Source organism: Gopherus flavomarginatus, chromosome 1 (assembly GCF_025201925.1).
Source record: "Gopherus flavomarginatus isolate rGopFla2 chromosome 1, rGopFla2.mat.asm, whole genome shotgun sequence".
Taxonomy (NCBI): domain Eukaryota; kingdom Metazoa; phylum Chordata; order Testudines; family Testudinidae; genus Gopherus; species Gopherus flavomarginatus.
This window is the reverse complement of record NC_066617.1, coordinates 185,522,610-185,543,221: the sequence shown is the minus strand read 5'-3', so window position 1 is coordinate 185,543,221 and position 20,612 is coordinate 185,522,610.

Sequence of the window (20,612 nt, the reverse complement as noted above, 5' to 3'; positions counted from 1 at the left end):
AATTTGTGTCCCTCCTCCTTGTAGCAACCTTTTTATGTACTTGAAAACTATTATCATGTTCCCTCTGTCTTCTCTTTTCCAGACTAAACAAACCCATTTTTTTCAATCTTCCCTCACAGATCAAATTTTCTAGATCTTTAATCATTTTTGTTTATCTTCACATCCAAAGTGTCTCAAAGTTGGGCATCTAAAAATTGACGCAAGCTATATCAGTGGCAATTTTAAATTTTTTTATCAAACATCTGTGCACTCCAGTTTTAGTTTAAAATGCATGGAATACCTACCTCAAAGAACATTATGAAGCTTAATGAATATATATAAAATGCTTTAAAATCCACAGTTGAATGGTGATATTTAAATGCGAAGTATAATTATTGTGACCTATCACGATAAAATATTTATTATCCATTGCTAGAAGAAGGTATTCCATAGCTTACGTATTTCTAAGGCTAAGTGGAAGGAATTCATATGGCTTATTTACAGATCTGGCTTGTCACTTATTAGTAATTGGCCCCAATTCTTCAGTTTGCTCCATGAAGGCAGAACATGGGAGTAATTTGCAGGTTGAAACTTTAATGTATGGAGATAGCTTGTGACAAAATGTAATACCTATTATTGTTACACACGTGTGCAACAATACAAGAATTTACATCACAGCAGTTACAAAATATCAAGAAGCATCGTTATGAAAAAACAGAAAAAAAAAGTTGTCAGTCAATTAAATTCCCATCCTTTATAGAAATGAAGTTCTGCAACAAGCATTTGAAAATTACTACTAAGTCAATAGAGAAATAAGCTTTTCATCTCCAAGGGCTTAGAAATTGTGAGGCTCACTTTAAAAAAAAATCTTCATTTTCAAAGAAAAAGAAATCTCAGGATTTTTCCAATGCCACAAGAGATCTGGTTAACACATCTCTTTTAAATCTATAAAAAGCAAGGACTTTTATTGTGTATACTATGTCTGTGAAGAAACACCTCTTAAAAATTTCATATATAACATTGTGACCAAGGAAATTAATGATTGATAACTTTTATTAATAATACATCCATTTCTTGGGCTAAGTAGTGTGCATCAGTCATCTGATTAGTTTTATGATGTTTGGTACTCTATCTCATACCATGTAAATTTTTTAAGAGTTCTATTGGAAAAAATAGTGCATATAATGTGTTTGCATAAATAGCAGCAGCCAAAAAGATAAAACATCGTGAAGGTTACAACAATTTTCATTGCTCCCAAAACTGCAAAGATTAAATACAAGTTTCACAGGTTACACACCGTGTTTTATGGCTTTTAATCCCCTTCCCTAGTGTTCCGAGCAGGAAGGAAAGAGATGGTATAGTGATTAAGCAAAGGACTAGCTTGTTGCTCTATTTACACTTGAAAGTCAATGATTTAATTCATAGTGTCACAGATTGGGTCAGGTAATTAGCAGCATTTTTACAGATCTCCGTACAGAAGATGAAGAAGTGGTCCATCAAGTAGCTCCCTTATAGGGGAATAAAGGGCATATCCTCTGGCTATGCTTCCGTTGACATGTCACTTGTATTACAGGCAGCAGAAGATATTTTTTGTTTTAAGGGAAATGAGATAATTGTAATGGGCAAGAGGGATTTTATTATCTAGTGTAATAGGAAGACACCAGTTTTTCTCTCCTAGCTATATAAAATGACTGCTGTAGTAACAAGACAGGATGGGACAGTGGATATGTTACATGAAAAACTTCTGAACTGTCCAAGAGATGCAATCTATGAAAACATATTAAATTAGTTGCACATGAACTATGAAACAGGAAACCTAAATGATGCCTGCAAGCTTGCAAAAGACGTCCCACAAAAATAAACCAAAAAAATCAAGGTCTAGAAAACTAATTTAAACATAGTATGTCCACATGTATAGGAGATGGAATGAAGTTTCACTTGCCACGAGGGCTGGTTTGCTTTTTGTTGTTGTTGTTTTTTTAAGATCTCTCCTGTGTAATGAAAGTCTAAGAATGAAATTTAGGCTAACAAGAAATGTTACAGGGAGTTTTGATCAGCCGTGTTTACCAGGCAGTGACTCTTTCAGCTTAAGTCTACTATATTTTGAGGACTGCCCGACATCATTCAAGGTGAAGAATTCATATATACTCATATTCATATATGGAGCAAAATATTAAGCTGGTATGAATTAGCATAGCTCCAATTATTTCAGTGGCACAATGCTGATTCTCACCAACTAAGGATTTGGCACAAACTATTTCTATAATTAAGCACAATTTCAGTATTGTATACTAAATGTACTAAAAATTCACTCTCTTTAATTGGTTCTAGCAGGTTCCCGATTACTCTAATGCAGCCCCTGCTCTGGTCACTCAGGGAACAGAAAATTACTCATCCAGTGACCAGTATATTTGCCCTCTACCAGACTCCTGTACCCCACTGGCCTGGGTCTGTCACACAACTTACATGAAATGATTTTGTGGGGTTGGTGCAGTTGTTAGTGATCAAGTGTCCACATCACAAAAACTACAGACATTAACAGCATTCCTGTTGGAAGTCTCAGTAGAGAGGATACAATTTGACTAGACATGGAAACAGAACATTGCTAGAGGTGGGATCTGCAGAATAGAGTTGAGGCAGCCTGAGGAAGCCTGCAGTGCCACTGTTCTGTAGATAAAGAAAGGATTTCAGTCTCTTGGGAAGTCAACCAGTGCTGTTTTCAGTACTAAACTTTTAAAAAAATGAGTAGGTTATATTCAGGTCAGTTTTTAGAGGATATTCAGGCACAAAAGAAAAACAATCTGAATAGGGTGCTTATACAAAGTTAAACTTGCAGCTTTACCAATAGCTTTAAAGGAGAGATATAGGTTCCCACAAACTGAAGGCTGAAAAAGTATATCTTCTGGATATTGTCTGCCAACCTTGAACACAGCGAGTTTTTTAAATGTCTGGCAGCGTGCATGGTAATGGGCACATAATTACAAACACGTGCATATGTATTAGGGATGATGTTATCTTTGGCTAGGTAGATGAGAGAATAGTTACCTGGGAGTAACTACACTGCTACCTCAATATAACACCACCTGATATAACACAAATTTGGATATAACGCGGTAAAGCAGCGCTCCGGGGGGGCTGGGGCTGTGCACTCCAGTGGATCAAAGCAAGTTTGATATAACGCAGTTTCACCTATAACTGGTAAGATTATAGGACAGCATTATATCGGGGTAGAGGTGTATTTGCAAACAAAGTTTTTATCCTTTGATATTAATAACCATATAAAAAAGATGCAGATAAATCCTTTTCTCCTTGTTTGTACAGTGCCTAGCACAATGGGGTCCCAGTCCATGCCTGGGGCTCCTAAATGCTACTACAACGCAAGCAACAACAATTTCTAAGGTAACCCAACCATATTGTTAAATCAAATATTGTTATATTCTAATCTTGTAAAGTGAATTGGAGCTAAAGGCACTGGGCATGTTGTAGGATCAAGCATGTAATGTGTAACTATTGTTCATGCCAGGGATAGGCAACCTATGGCACGTGTGCCAAAGGCAGCACGCGAACTGATTTTCAGTGGCACTCACACTGCCTGGTCCTGGCCACCGGTCCGGGGGGCTCTGCATTTTAATTTAATTTTAAATGAAGCTTCTTAAACATTTTAAAAGCCTTGTTTACTTTACATACAACAATAGTTTCGTTATTAGTTATAGACTTATAGACTTATAGAAAGAGACCTTCTAAAAACATTAAAATGTATTACTGACACGAGGAATCTTAAATTAGAGTGAATAAATGAAGACTCGGCACAGCACTTCTGAAAGGTTGCCAACCGCTGGTTTATGCAATGGGTTCTGTGATCTAAGAAATCAGATGCAAGATTATCTAAATGTGGTAGGAGATTGATGTACAGTAACATAGGTATGAGGGAGAGGGAATATAATCTAAAACAGAGGACGTGAAAGGAGAAAGAGGAAGCACTACTAGAAAAGGTTTGGGGAATTTTAAGATGGGAGAGTGAATTCTGCTTCACATAAAGAAATCATCCTGTGTGCGTGACTCTGTAAGGTCTGTCCATTGGACAATATCTCCTTTTTGTTGTCATAAACATGCAAATGATCACAGAATTGGTTTGTTATAATTCTGACTTAGCTTATTTGCAAGAGTGAAGCTGCTAACCATTGTCAGACTAAACAGTCAGAGAATTAATCCAACTCTTAATGACATGAGAGAAAGATTCCTGTAAACTTCAATGGAAGTTGAATTAGACCCTAAAGACATTTTAAGTATCTCATAGATTCAGGCCCTTAGCAAGTTCTTTACTCTTAATTTGTGCTGGCTCCTGATCAACTTCTGAAATCTTTCCTCCACTAGAGCTGTGCAGAGGATGGAAATTCTGTTTTGTGAAGCACGTTGAGATTTCAAAATCTGGCTTCATTTTGAATAGAAATGAAACCTGAAAAATTATAAATTCTCTGAGAAGGAAAATTCTAAAAAAATAATTTTGGATCAATTGAAATGTTTTGTTTTAAAAATCTAATTTTGATTTAGATCAATGGTTCTCAAACTTGTTTCACCGCTTGTGCAGGGAAAGCCCCTGGTGGGCTGGGCCAGATTGTGTACCTGCCGCGTCTGCAAGTTCAGCCGATCATGGCTTTCACTGACAACGGTTCGCTGCTCCAGGCCAATGGGAGCTCCTGGAAGTGGCACGGGCTGAGGGACATGCTAGCTGCCGCTTCCAGCAGCTCCCATTGACCTGGAGCAATGAACTGCGGCCACTGGGAGCTGCAATTGGCCAAACCTGTGGACGCGGCAGGTACACAAACCAGCCCCGCCCGCCAGGGGCTTTCCCTGCACAAGCAGCTGAATAAGTTTGGGAACCACTGATTTAGACTATTATATTTTTTTAAAAATCAAAACAAAGTCATTTCAAAACCAAAAAACCCAAAAGCTTTAATTCCAAAAATGATTAAATAAGACATTTCAACATTGTTGGAACTATTCCCCAGATTTTCTCCACAATAAAGTTTTGGTGAATCTCTTGAAGAATTTTGATTTAGCTGGAACTAAATTTTCCAACAGAAAATGGTTCTGTCAAAAAAAAAACACAGTCAGTTTTATCCTTCACCTCCCTTCTCCCCAAGTATTCTCTTTTAAAAAACAATCAAACATCAAGCTATGTTTCACTGATCACAAAAAACACAACTGGTAGTTTGATTAATTTAGCTGCTCCTTTTTCCTCCTCCAACTTTCCTACTCTCTTTTCTCTGAAATTATTTTATTCAGAATCTTTTTTAATCTGTCAGCTTTTACTTTTTCCCAGCTGTAGAACTGATCGGATATATTTGACAAAAATGAAATGACAAAAATAATATTTCACAAACATTTTCACAATCCCCCCCATCTATTTTACAAACCTTCTGTACCCAGACCCTTCCAACCCTTCCCTTTTTCTTTTTGCCCATTCATTGCATCAAATATTCTTTTTACTATAGTCTAAAAAGAAAAAGCCACTTTCATACAGTACTCATCTGTTCCCATCCCTGCTCCTTCCAGAACTACGGTCTCTATTAGCAAGTTAATATTGTGATAGGATTCCCACAGGAACCAGTTATGCAGAAGGTGCATTTTGGAATAAGATAAAATGCCTTTCCTACCTGTGAGTTAACTACACGACTCTACCTTGTCTCATTTCAAGCTATTTTGGCATTCAGACCCTATGGCATTTCAAATTAGTTTGGGTCCTGATTTCAAGCCCATTTAAGTCAGTTGGAATCTTTTCATTTTCTTCACTGAGCTTTGGATCAGAGGCAAAGTTCCACAGCACCACTTCTTGCTAACGCTGTACCGGAAAGTATTGACTTTGAACGACATTTTAAGGTGTATTTCATAAATGTGGGAATTTGTAGGCAGAGCCACAGTAAAATTGTTTTATAGCATAAAGTTTACATTAAGCAGCATAGTTATATTAAGCAGCTTTATTGGGAAAATTCTAACTCTAAAACAATTCAAATTTGGTGCATAATATTAAGCACTAACATGAAGCAAATAATGTGATGTAGTGTGTGCTAAGCCTCTAAAGATAAAAGATTTTCAAAAACAAACAAATGAAACAATCAAACTGTCCCTCCAAAATGCATAACAGAGCAAAATCCAAAACTAAATGAACTGTATTGAGTCTATGAAGTGATATAAACTTATGTCTCTATTGTCAGCATTGAAGTCAATTTGATAGGAACAGAAAAAAAATATTTTATATGCAACCATACTAGTGCTTTCACTTCACACACGCATAATAAAACTTGCAGTTCAGAAAAGCAAATCATTTTGATAAACAGCCTTATGAATAAGTATTAAATATTGTTAACAATAACAGCAGACAACTTAAATTTGAAATTTTCTATTGAGTTTGTTTTTATGCCCTTTGCTTTTCTGTGATTTATTTTATTTATTTATTTATTTATTTCTCATCATAAATTCTTAAATACTTTGAAATTCATGGTCTGGCTGAATTGTTTTTTGTGTCCTTGTTTTTTATTGTTGGCTGATCCGTGCTTTTAAAGATAGTCTATCTCTTGGAAGAGAGAGAGATCCTGAAGAGAACTAGCACAACAGGGATTTTAGAAGTGTTGAATTGTGGCTATTTTTTAAAGCCATTTTTGCATGTTAACGTGAAAGTTTATGTTGTATCTACAAATCTGAGAACTGGGAGTATGTAGGCTTGGTTGATTGTTAGGGGGTGGATGCAGGCAAGTCTCGCTGGCAATGGGGAATCGGGAGATAGTGGGGCAGATTCATGCAGACCTGATTTGTTCATGGCAGGGAGGAAGACAGGTATATACAAGTCTGATTGGTTGATGGAGAATATTTATGTTCAAATAGGCAAACTTTCTTGGTTAAAGGGGATGAGGTGCTCACAACCTGACAGATAGGAGCTGAGTGCACGCATGGACATGCATGGACAAAATCTTCTCTATGAGCAAATATGCTTTTGTATCAGATTTAATCCTGCACAACTGCTCATGGATAAAATCTTGTTCTGCAAAGCTTATTCCCCTCTAGGTCCATCTGATCTCCCTCCAGTAAAAGTGTGTATGCAGAAGTGTGAAAACAGGCAGTGTTAAGATTGCTGTATGGAGTCTGTGGTGCACAATAATTGTGACAATAGTGAGGTGCCTGGGTAGAGCAGGAAAAGGTATATATTGGTAGGCAGTTTAACTTATAATTAATAGATTCATAGATTCATAGACTCTAGGACTGGAAGGGACCTTGAGAGGTCATCGAGTCCAGTCCCCTGCCCTCATGGCAGGACCAAATACTGTCTAGACTATCCCTGATAGACATTTATCTAACCTACTCTTAAATATCTCCAGAGATGGAGATTCCACAACCTCCCTAGGCAATTGATTCCAGTGTTTAACTACCCTGACAGTTAGGAACTTGTTCCTAATGTCCAACCTAAATCTCCCTTGCTGCACTTTAAGCCCATTGCTTCTTGTTCTATACTTAGAGGCTAAGGTGAACAAGTTTTCTCCCTCCTCCTGGTGACACCCTTTTAGATACCTGAAAACTGCTATCATGTCCCTTCTCGGTCTTCTCTTTTCCAAACTAAATAAACCCAATTCTTTCAGCCTTCCTTCATAGGTCATGTTCTCAAGACCTTTAATCATTCTTGTTGCTCTTCTCTGGACCATCTCCAATTTCTCCACATCCTTCTTGAAATGCGGTGCCCAGAACTGGACACAATACTCCAGTTGAGGCCTAACCAGCGCAGAGTAGAGTGGAAGAATGACTTCTCGTGTCTTGTTTACAACACACCTGTTAATGCATCCCAGAATCACGTTTGCTTTTTTTGCAACAGTATCACACTGTTGACTCATATTTAGCTTGTGGTCCACTATGACCCCTAGATCTCTTTCTGCCATAGTCCTTCCTAGACAGTCTCTTCCCATTCTGTATGTGTGAAACTGATTGTTCCTTCCTAAGTGGAGCACTTTGCATTTGTCTTTATTGAACTTCATCCGGTTTACCTCAGACCATTTCTCCAATTTGTCCAGATCATTTTGAATTTTGACCCTGTCCTCAAAAGCAGTTGCAATCCCTCCCAGTTTGGTATCATCTGAAACTTAATAAGCGTACTTTCTATGCCAACATCTAAGTTTTTTATGAAGATATTGAACAGAACCGGTCCCAAAACAGACCCCTGCGGAACCCCACTTGTTATACCTTTCCAGCAGGATTGGGAGCCATTAATAACTACTCTCTGAGTACAGTTATCCAGACAGTTATGCACCCACCTTATAGTAGCCCCATCTGAATTCTATTTGCCTAGTTTATCGATAAGGATGTCATGTGAGACTGTATCAAATGCCTTACTAAAGTCTAGGTATACCACATCCATCACTTCTCCCTTATCCACAAGACTCGTTATCCTATCAAAGAAAGCTATCAGATTGGTTTGACAAGATTTGTTCTTTACAAATCCATGCTGGCTATTCCCTACCACCTTACCACCTTCCAAGTGTTTGCAGATGATTTCTTTAATTACTTGCTCCATTATCTTCCCTGGCACAGAAGTTGAACTAACTGGTCTGTAGTTTCCTGGGTTGTTTTTATTTCCCTTTTTATAGATGGGCACTATATTTGCCCCCTTCCAGTCTTCTGGAATCTCTCCCGTCTCCCATGATTTTCCAAAGATAATAGTTAGAGGCTCAGATACCGCCTCTATTAACTCCTTGAGTATTCTAGGATGCATTTCATCAGGCCCTGGTGACTTGCAGGCATCTAACTTTTCTAAGTGATTTTTAACTTGCTCTTTTTTTATTTTATCTTCTAAACCTACCCCCTTCCCATAAGCATTCACTATGTTAGACATTCCTTCAGACTTCTCAGTGAAGACTGAAACAAAGAAGTCATTAAGCATCTCTGCTATTTCCAAGTTTCCTGTTACTGTTTCTCCCTCCTCACTGAGCAGTGGGCCCACCCTGTCCTTGGTCTTCCTCTTGCTTCTAATGTATTGATAAAAAGTCTTCTTGTTTCCCTTTATTCCCATAGTTAGTTTGAGCTCATTTTGTGCCTTTGCCTTCCTAATCTTGCCCCTGCATTCCTGTGTTATTTGCCTATATTCATCCTTTGTAATCTGACCTAGTTTCCATTTTTTATATGACTCCTTTTTATTTTGTAGGTCATGCAAGATCTCGTGGTTAAACCAAGGTGGTCTTTTGCCACATTTTCTATCTTTCCTACCCATTGGAATAGCTTGCTTTTGGGCCCTTAATAGTGTCCCTTTGAAAAACTGCCAACTCTCCGCAGTTGTTTTTCCCCTCAGTCTTGATTCCCATGGGACCTTATCTATCAGCTCTCTGAGCTTACCAAAATCCACCTTCCTGAAATCCATTGTCTCTATTCTGCTGTACTCCCTTCTACCCTTCCTTAGAATTGCAAACTCTATGATTCCATGATCACGTTCACCCAAGGTTCCTTCTACTTTCAAATTCTCAACGAGTTCCTCCCTATTCGTTAAAATCAAGTCTAGAACAGCTTCCCCTCTAATAGCTTTTTCAACCTTCTGAAATAAAAAGTTGTCTGCAATGCAGTCCAGGAACTTTTTGGATAGTCTGTGCCCCGCAGTGTTATTTTCCCAACATATATCTGGATAGTTGAAGTCCCCCATCACCATCAAATTTTGGGCTTTGGATGATTTTGTTAGTTGTTTAAAAAAAGTCTCATCCACCTCTGGTTAGGTGGCCTGTAGTAGGCTCCTAGCACGACATCACCCTTGTTTTTTACCCCTTTTATCCTAACCCAGAGACTCTCAACACTTCCGTCTCCTATGTCCATCTCCACCTCAGTCTAAGTGTGTACATTTTTAATATATAAGGCAACACCTCCTCCCTTTTTCCCCTGTCTATCCTTCCTGAGCAAACTATACCCATCCACACCAACATTCCAATCATGTGTATTATCTCACCAAGTTTCAGTGATGCCAACAATGTCATAGTTGTATTTATTTATTAGAACTTCCAGTTCTTCCTGCTTATTACCCATACTTCTCGCATTTGTATATAGGCATCTAAGATACTGGTTTGATCTTGCCTCCCAGTTTTGCCCTGACCCTCCTTTCTCTCTGCCATTATAGCCCATGCTCCCTCTTGTTTCCGACTCATCTCCCAGGACTTCATGTTCTCCACTTACCTGTGGGCTTTGCTCACCTGTCCCCGTCGAACCTAGTTTAAAGCCCTCCTCACTAGGTTAGCCAGTCTGTGTGCAAATAGGTCTTTCCCCTCCTCGAAAGGTGAACGCCATCTCTGCCTAGCCGTCCTTCCTCGAATAGCATCCCGTGGTCGAGGAAGCCAAGCCCTCCTGGCGACTCTATCTTCGCAGCTAGGCATTCACCTCCATGATGCATCTGTCTCTGCCCGGGCCCCTACCTTTGACAGGAAGAATCGAAGAGAATACCACCTGCGCTCCAAACTCCTTCATCTGTACTCCCAGAGCCCTGTAGTCACTCTTGATCCGCTCAGCGTCACACCTCGCAGTATCATTTGTGCCCACGTGGATGAGTAGCATGGGGTAGTAGTCAGAAGGCCAGATAATCCTCGACAATGCCTCTGTAACATTTCGGATACGGGCCCCTGGCAGGCAGCATACCTCCCAAGATGAAATGTCAGGGCGACAGATGGGTGCCTTCGTCCCCCTCAGCAGAGAGTTTCCAACCACCACTACCCTCCGTTTCCTATTTTCAGTGGTGGCACCTTGCCCTCACCTATATAGAGGTAAGTCTTTGGGCACTCTCCTCAGCTCCCTCCTCAGACCTCCCAGCCATAGGGGTATGAGGCTTCTCCTCCTTTACTGTAGAGGGTGATGCCTTCTCTCCTGTATCAAGAAGAGCATAATGGTTACCTATTTTGTAAAAGGAAAACAAACTGCTTCACAATTAAGTGTTCTTTGTCTGAATATAACTATTCTTCATGACTACTAAAACCAGCTGAATTTTATAACTTCAGTGGGCAAAGATAAGTGAATTCTTCTAAGATCTACCTTATTATATGTGGAGGTAGTTTGTCAAAGTGTCTTTCCTGTCTCCCTATACATGAATACTTTGTTCTGAGCTTCTATTAATTATCTTCAGAGATGCTCCCAACAGTTCCTACACATGAGAACAGTTCTGGAGCTCATGGTGTTATTCTTCCCAAATGGATGTGGCCATAGTTCTGCCTCTCCTCCACACAGGCTGGTGGAGGTAGCCCCCTGCAGAGGAACAGTGCTGGTTATACCTTCTTCTCAGATGGTAAACAGATTATGCTCTTTGGCAGAGCTGTCCCTTGGATAGGGTGAATCGGAGTGACCGCTCTGGGCCCCGTGGTTTGGGGGGCCCCACGGGGCCAATGCATTTGGCAGGTGCGGTCAGTTCTGGAAGAGACGAATCAGTTACTTGCACCTCAAGCCCTGCACCTCCCTAGGGATGGTCCTGCTCTCAGCCCATTTCCCAAACACAGAGCTGCCCCGTCAAGTAAGACAAAGTGGTCTAAATTAACACTAGACGCTCTCTGTATGAGATTAAGAGAAGAGATTAATGGAAATTCAGTGGAATTAGCAGCCTCATGAGTTCAAAAATGGTGAGACAGACAAAAAATACTATCTCAAAAATAATGATTTAAAGAAATCCCTCACATTTCATTTTTCTGGTCTTTTGCTTTTTGTTCCCTCAGTTGGAAACATACACATTCCCCGCTTAGTCCTTTTTGCATGCATGGATTTTCGGGTTCAAAATTAAACTTGAAATGTACATTATGAATACTAAATAAATACATAGATAAAGGAACTTGTGCCTCCTACCGACTGATGGAAAAGACAATTTGACACATTCCTCAGAACTCTTCTGTGCTCATTCTGCACCTTGCCTTCACCTATATAGAGGCAAGTCTTTGGGCACTCTCCTCAGCTCCCTCCACTATTCTGCTCATCAAGTATTGTCCTTTAATTTCCTTAGGCATTCTCCTCTTCATTTATTTTTCAAGGCCTTGGTTTCCATAATCTCTCAATTAATTTATTATATGTAGCTATCAACAATTACTAGATGAATTGCACACACATTGAGGGAGGTGAGATTAAAACCCTGGTCCTTCACCTTCTGAAGGCACAAGGTCTACTGGAGCTAAAGAAGAGTTTTCTTGGTAGGTAATAGAAATATTTGTTTCAATCTCCCTGTGGTCCAGCCAGCTAGTGTTTGCCTTAATTGGAAAAGCAGACTGAGTTTAATTGACACATACTAGCTAAGCCTGAACTAAATGCAGCCACTTTTCTTAATCAAGATATTGTAATCTTTTGAAGGCCTTGTCATGCACGCACATACTCAAAGCCAGAGTATTACACCATTCTCCCTCATTCTCTGTTCCCATGCAGAAGTCCAATAGTAACAGAGAAGAGCATAGCTGGAGCTGGCAAGGAGCTGCTGTCTACTAGCTCCCTGCTATTGGTGCCACATATTAGTGTTCATTGGGCTGGCTCTTCAGGGATCTCCCTTTGGGATATTCACTGTTTCCACATATACAAACACACATACAGAAAGAGGCCTTAAAGGAGGCAGCAGACCTAGGAATAGCATTTTCAAGTGGTAGCAGATGAGAACTGCAACTCAAAGCCACCAGTATACACCAGTATATGTGAGTAATGTATGCAGGCAGGCACTGTGCATTTACAAGCAACTCAGTCGAAAAGTCCTGAGCTGAAAGCAGCTGCTTTTTCAAGCAGTCTCTAAAAATGATGGAAATCTGTAGGATTTGTGAAAATTTTGCAAAGTCTGACATCTTTCCAGACAGCATAACATTAGCTTAAATCTGCAATCAGTGTCCTAAAGAATGGTATGGATTCATATTGTAAATAGTGATTATTAATTTGTCTCCCTCCAAATCTGAGAAAGTGGTTTCATCTATATTTAAGGAGATGAAATTATTCTACAAGTTAAAAAAAGGGAGTGAAAAAAATCTCTGCAGAAAAATTTGCCCTAAGAATGTTCTGAAGTGGATACTTAGTATACGTACGCCCATTGCTTCTGATGAAAATTCCAGTGGGAGTCCTATCTATATATCATTTTAGAAGTCAGTCTTCTTTTTTTTCTTAGTAATCATTTCTCTTAGTCAATAATTTACTCTGTGGCTAGAGCATGTCAAGAGACTGTAATTTCTCTCAGTTTAAACTTTTCCTACATGAATACAAACCTTCACTCAATTCTACAAGGCACTAACTGATTCCATCAACAAGAAAATATTTTGTAGTTGTGACTACAGGGACCCAACAAAATGTTCAAAATCCAAATGCTGACATGGACACTAACAAACGCTTGGAGGGGAGTAGAATTGCAAAAAAGTCTGTTTGACTAACAAATGATATGACTGGCCTTAAGCTTAGTGTTTTTGCATTCTAAATACAAACTACTCTTTAAGGTTATCTCTTTGGTTTAACTTATCAACTTTAAAGATATGAAAACTTTAAATGCATACAACTTGTATCCCTTTCAAAACTTTTTGAAAATAGTTCTATATCCTCCCTCAGAGACCCCAAGAAACCTCTATCCCAGTGGTTCCCAAACTTGTTCTGCCGCTTGTGCAGGGAAAGCCCCTGGCGCGTCTGCAGGTTCGGCCAATCACGGCTCCCAGTGGCCGCGGTTCACTGCTCCAGGCCAATGGGAGCTGCTGGAAGTGGCGCAGGCCGAGGGACATACTGACTGCCGCATCCAGCAGCTCCCATTGGCCTGGAGCAGCGAACCATGGCCACTGGGAGCCACGATCGGCCAAACCTGCAGATGTGGCAGGTAAAATAAGCCGTCTCGGCCCGCCAGGGGCTTTCCCTACACAAGTGGTGGAACAAGTTTGGGACCCACTGCTCTATCCTCTTGTCCCTTTACTAAACATTAAAAGTTCATTGTCAGTGTGGTGACTCAGTTACATTTTAGACATTCATTTAAGGCAACACTACAGTTACAGAGTGTTTAATATTAAAACTACCCTACAATGCTTTGGCTTTCAAGTATATAGCAACATGGAAATCAAGGGTTTGGGGTATTATTTTTTTTTGGGGGGGGGGGCGGAAAGGAAGCATAAACTCTCATGTGCTGCTTAGGTTCCCTCATAAAGGTTGTACTAGGACAACAGACCAATTACACAAATGTGTCAAATGCTTTAGTGCAAATCTGTACAACACAAAACAATCAGTATTTGCTATCCAACAGCCAACTCAAGTATTTCTTATTTTACTCTTCAGATTATAGCCAGGGAGAGACATCCCATATTAAATACTTAACTGGGTTTTTACAACATGGGAATCGCTGGACAAATTTTGTTCCTGTCAGCTATTGTTTCAGGTTGTCTGCAAACTAAGGGAACCAGTAACAAATCAGTTTACACTTGGTTTAAATTTTCAGTGTTTTCTTTCCAACCATAAGGTGTTAGAAACAAAATGTTTTAAAAAACAAGAGCTGAGATTCTGGAGTACAATTCTGCATTACATGGTGGATTCTGTCACTAATTCTGTGACTGCAAAAGCATGAAACCTCTGAGTCCCTAATTATTATACCTGTTTAAAAGAAAAAAGTGAACTAGACTGTTCAAGTGATTTGTTAATTTCACTGGTTCTTTTAAAAAAATTAATCGTTTTGGTGAAATTGGTTTCATCATTCTTCTTGTACTCCCCTCCTCTGAACTGGCATTTAGATATCACACAGTACTAGGCAATAGCAGTTTTATAAGCTGATTTATTACAAAATTACTTCCCAACAATGGTCAGTCAGAATCATCCAATTTCTGATTGGTTGTTGCACTGATTGGTTCATGTGCCTGTCCATCAGCTCTTCTCCTTTTAAATTCCAACAACATCCAGCAAAATACAGATGAGACAGCTTAGCCATTTCCTTTACAAAATTATCAGCAACATTCATGATGAGGCATCTTAAATGCAGTATAATACCAGTTATCCAAATTTTCTTTATCTGAAAATCCAAAGTTATCCATGTGTTTCCCTTCATGTAATTATCATCATCATCATCATCATCCTATTACGCATTTGGAATTTAGGGCAGAGTTGAAGCTCCTCACTCCTGTTTGTTTCTGGCAAGTCTTTCAATGGTTCCTCAGCTGTGCCCCAGGTTTTTCAGCTTGGCTTCCACAGCTCTTTTCTGCTGTGACCTGAGCTAGCTTCCCTGTTTCGTACATTCTCTGTACGTGCTAAAAACCAAGTTTGGCTTTTGTCTTGATGTTGAGCACGTCAGTCTTCATGTAGCCCCTCATGTAGTCCGGTGTTAATTACCTACTAATAAAGTCTCAACTGGGCTTTTAGTGCCTGCTAGCACTAATCAATGGCTTTGTATTTGTATAGTGGTGTGATGTGAAAATCCTGACTGATACTGAGGCTGATGACTTCTTGGAGAAAAGGATTACCTGGTTAGAAAAACAGATATTTTCAGATTCTGCTATTGTGTCAGCTACCTCACAAGGCTGTGCAAAAAAGAAATATTAGCAAACAGACTGATTAGTTAGGATTTTTTTAAAGAGACAAATAGTTTAGAATTAAACTGCCCACAGTGGTTTTAATTGAAATTATTAAAACACCAAAAATTAAGTTATTTTTGTCTTTTATTTTTTTAAAATTTTATTGAAGAGCAAAGTATTAAACAAACATCAGCATTGCTCCCTTCATATTTTTATATTCATGAAAGTGCAGCTCAAATTATCATTTCTGTTTAACCGAACACCTGGTTATCTGAAATTTTGGATGCCTCCCAGGCCATGTGAATAAATGGGAGTGTGTTGTATTTCTTTCTGCAAATTTCCATAAATTCTGACATACCAAGATATAGACTTCAAAAACCCCACAGCAATGAGCCACAACAGATCTAGCAACACCTTGCCTGTGGGGTCAAAAACCATCAGCACAAACTTTTCTAGGCTAGGATTTAAAGATGTGGGGTTGTTAGAGTTTATATGCTGTGTAGGGACTTCTAAGTTAACCCATTCTAACAAGTGCTGAAAGTCTAGTGCTGATAACTAGATGAGTGCTTTGATGAGTGCTAAACTAGTGAAGTTAGGTTTAATTGTGCTACCTCATACCATCTAATGTAACACCTTCAATTCCTACTCTAGACAAAAATTATAGATCAGTGGTGGGCAACCTGCAGCCCTTAAGCTGCATGTGGCCTGTCAGGGTAACCCGCTGGTGGGCTGTGAGACAGTTTGTTTACATAGACCGTCCGCAGGCACGGCCACCGGAAGCTCCCAGTGGCTGTGGTTCACTGTTCCCGGCCAATGGGAGCAGCAGGAAGTGGTGCAGGCCCCAGGACAAGTTGGCCACCACCTCCCGCAGCTCCCATCGGCCAGGAACAGTGAACCAGAGTCACTGAGAGCTGTGGGCAGTCGTGCCTGTGGATGGTCAATATAAACAAACTGTCTCACAGCCTGCCAGGGTATTACCCTGACAGGTCACACGTGGCCCGCGACTGCAGGTTGCCCACCACAGCTATGGATGGTCATACTGCAAGAAATCAGTGGCAAAACTAGAAACAGTACTTAGGAGTCAGTAGATACTGACTCCTGTCATACAATAGGAGTGCTGTATCCCTGAACCAGGTCAGATGACTGGGTTCAGGGAACAAAATTCACTCTCTTGGCAGCATCTTTATTTGTGTATCATGTCTTTATTATAACACAGACACTGACAGCTATGTCACAGCACATAGGGATTTTTGTGTGTTACAATTTAGATTAATGTAATTCATTTTCCTTGTAAACAGGCCAGGTCATAATTTTTTGGAAAAAAAATCCATCTGAAATGGAGTTTCATCATAATCAATGTTCTCTGTTGGAAAAGGCTGATTTTATCTGAATTTTCAATCAGAAAAAAATTGAAATATTTAGTTTGGGGTCAAAATTAATCTTTGCATCTGTATGAGCTGCTGCAATGCCTCACAGAAATTGTAGTTGTGGATCCCTTGTATTCCCTTTCTCTCTGGCTACTCTACACTTTCCATGCTGCACCATGGCCTGTGCCAGAGGCAGAGCTACCATGTGCCTCATGGAACTCCTACAATGCATGGAGCTTTTCAATTCATGAATGACTACATGAATTCTTTCAAATGAATACGCTGACATGAAAAATTTCAACATTTCCGAATCAAAAGTTTTTAGAACTTTTTGTTTGATTAAAAGGATTTGATATTTTGAATCAGGGCAAACAAACAGAAATATCAGAATTTCACACAGGATAGTCATTTTGGTTTTTGGTCAGCTGTACTTGTGAAATAAATGGAATTTAAATGCACATCACCAGAAAACTAGTAATTTATACCACTACACGGTCTAAATTAAGGATGGATATATATATTTCTATCTCTTAACCTTGCTGTGAGTAGGGTAAGATTTTAAGAGAGATAACATTTTTTCAGGAGTCTTTCAAGACCATCTGTTTCAAAAGCAAAGGATTATTAAAAGAAAATCAATCTTCCTTTCTTAATAAGCATTGTCCAAAATATTAAAGTGCAGATGGACAGCCCAGGAGATGGCTGTCACTATTCACCAAACAAGTAAAGTACTGGCACAAGCAGAGCAGGATTTCCCACACTGATCTTCCTAAACCTTGACCTGGAGGAACACTGTTTGCACTTGAGAGGCCATTTCAATCTGCATATTCATTCAGATGTTGATATCTCCACAGAAAATTCCAGGAAGAATGCCAGTTGTGGCCCTGTGTGCACTTTGAATAGCTGCCCATGGAGAAATGTAATGTCTTATTCTAATAATTTAACAATTTTATCAGCCGCAAATAATATGTAACAAGTATGCCAATTTATTGCAAATACTCTGGAAGTTATGGGCTTTAATATAGATTCTAATGAATATAGTTGTCATAGGAATTATTATTTTAGACAAGAGATTTAAGATCCCAGATCATATCCTGCTCTGGTCTTTATAAAATTTGCAAAAAATGTGGAGGGTTTTTCATGGAAACATATAATTGTGATGAGAAATTTTGAAATGCTTTGTCTCACTTTAGATCAGACCAGTTAGATAAGGACAGAGTATTCTATACCTCCTCTGTAGACCAATAAATTCCTCTCTCAAAAGGAGGCAATTTTGCTAAACACTATAAAATCTCTCTGCAGCATTTCCTCTATCTTTCTCCCAAGGGTACCTCCGTAGGAAGGTACAATTTTGCCCTATATTATTAAACTGACATTTTCATCCAATATTGTAAATAACTGCTCATTTAAGGGCTATAATGTATTTCACTTCTTTGTTTTTGGTTTTAAATATGCATAAGTTTTGCTTGGCCCTCTTTCAGCTGACTCCTTCATATTCAGTGTTTTACGTGCATATTTATGCTATGGTATGCAAATGAGAAGGAAGTGCTAATGTATGGAGGAAAAGGAACTTAATGAAATGCAAATCAAAATCAAGTGATAAAGCACAGTTTGCACTATTTGTTTCACTCTTTTGAACTTAAGAGAAAGGAAACAAGTTGTTATCCCTTTACTAGTGCCTAAATGTTAGAAAACAGAGATTATGACAGGATACTGCAGAAAGGCAATAGCTGAAGACTGAATTTTCAGCATGTTATTAATGAGGAAAGGAAGCCAACAAACAGGATCATAAGTAAGAAAAAGATGCAATACCTTTTTCCATCTCTGCCTTTGAAGAAGATGGATGATACCAAAATGATTAGTGAGAAAAAAAAAGCCTGGATATGGTAGATAAACAACTCTTTTCTCACTGTTCTCTTTCTTTTTATTTTGCAGTCTGTCCCATTTCTCTCTCTCTCCCCAAAACTGACCTGCACCCTGCCATTCCAAATGGTACCTCTAGTGCAGCAAGAATAACAGGGTTACAGTAGACAAAAAAATAACAAATTGTTAGTTCCTTATTAAGTACCATGGACATTCAACTTCGTAAAAAGTCTTAGCAGGGCAGCCACTTTGGCTGTAAACGGTCCATTTTATCTCCGTTCAGAGTAGACAAACATCTCATTGGGACTATTTCTTCCTCCTTGGCAACACCATAATTCTTTAGAGCTAGTCAGAAATTGGAAATTCTGACATTTTGGCCTTTGTTTTCATCCTGAATTCAGGTGAGTCAAAATAGTAACATTTTTGATGGAATCTGAGCTGTCTTGGTGCCTCATGGGTTACTAAGGTGCCTCTCGCCCTTGTACTTCTCAACCAGCCAAGTTACATCTCCCATGAAGCACCATAGTCAGACACCTATGATGCACTGCAGTGATTTCCACAGAAAATTTTGAATTTGTGGAAACCGCAGTTAACATCAAAAACATTTTGACAGAAAATTCCTGACCGGCTCCAGTAACTAACTCTTTGCTCTTTCTCCTACTTTATGTAACAATGCTTGAAAGATAAGAACCAAAGAATGGCCATACTGGATCAGACCAAAGGTCCAACAAGTCTAGTATCCTGTCCTCTGAAGTGGCCACTGTCAGATGCCCCAAAGGGAATGAACAGAGAGGTTATCGTCAAGTGATCCATGTCCTGTCACCCAATCCCAGCTTTTGGCAAACAGAGGCTAGGGACACCATTCCTGCCCATCCTGGCTAATAGCCATTGATGGACCTATCTTCCATGAATCTATCTAGCTCCCTTTTGAATACCGTTATAGTATTGGCCTTCACAACACCCTCTGGAAAGGAGTTCCAGAGCTTGACAGTGCATTGTGTGAAAAAATACTTTCTTGTGTTTGTTTTAAATCTGCTACCTATTAATTTCATTTGGTGGCCCCTTGTTCTTGTATTATGAGAAGGAGTAAATAACACTTCCCTATTTACTTTTTCTATACCACTCATGATTTTATAGGCCTCTCTCATATCCCCTCTTAGTCGCCTCTTTTCCAAGCTGAAAAGTCCCAGTCTTATTAATCTGTCCTCATTCGGAAGCCGTTCTATACCCTTAAACATTTTTGTTGCCCTTTTCTGAACCTTTTCCAATTCCAATATGTCTTTTTTTTGAGATGGGGTGACCACATTTACATGCAGTATTCAAGGTGTGAGCGTACCATGGATTTATACAGAGGCAATATGAGATTTTCTGTCTTATTATATATCCCTTTCTTGATGATTCCCAACATTCTGTTTGCTTTTTTGACTGCTGCTGCACATTGAGGGGATGATTTCAGAGAACTATCCACAATGACTCCAAGTTCTTTTTCTTGAGTGGTAACAGCTAAGTTAGACGCCATCATTGTATATGTATAGTTAGGATTATGTTTTCCAATGTGCATTACTTTGCATTTATCAACATTAAATTTCATCTGCCATTTTGTTGCCCAGTCACCCAGTTTTGTAAGATCCTTTCATAGCTCTTCACAGTCTGCCTGAGACTTAACTATCTTGAGTAGTTTTGCATCATCTTCAAATTTTGCCAATCCACTGTTACCACTTTTTCCAGATCATTTATGAATATGTTAAATAGGACTGGGCCCAGTGCAGATCCCTGGGGGACACTACTATTTACCTCTCTCCATTCTGAAAACTGACCATTTATTCCTACCCTTTGTTTCCTATCTTTTAACCAGTTACCAATCCATGAAAGAACCTTCCCTCTTATCCCATGACTGCTTATTTTGCTTAAGAGCCTTTGA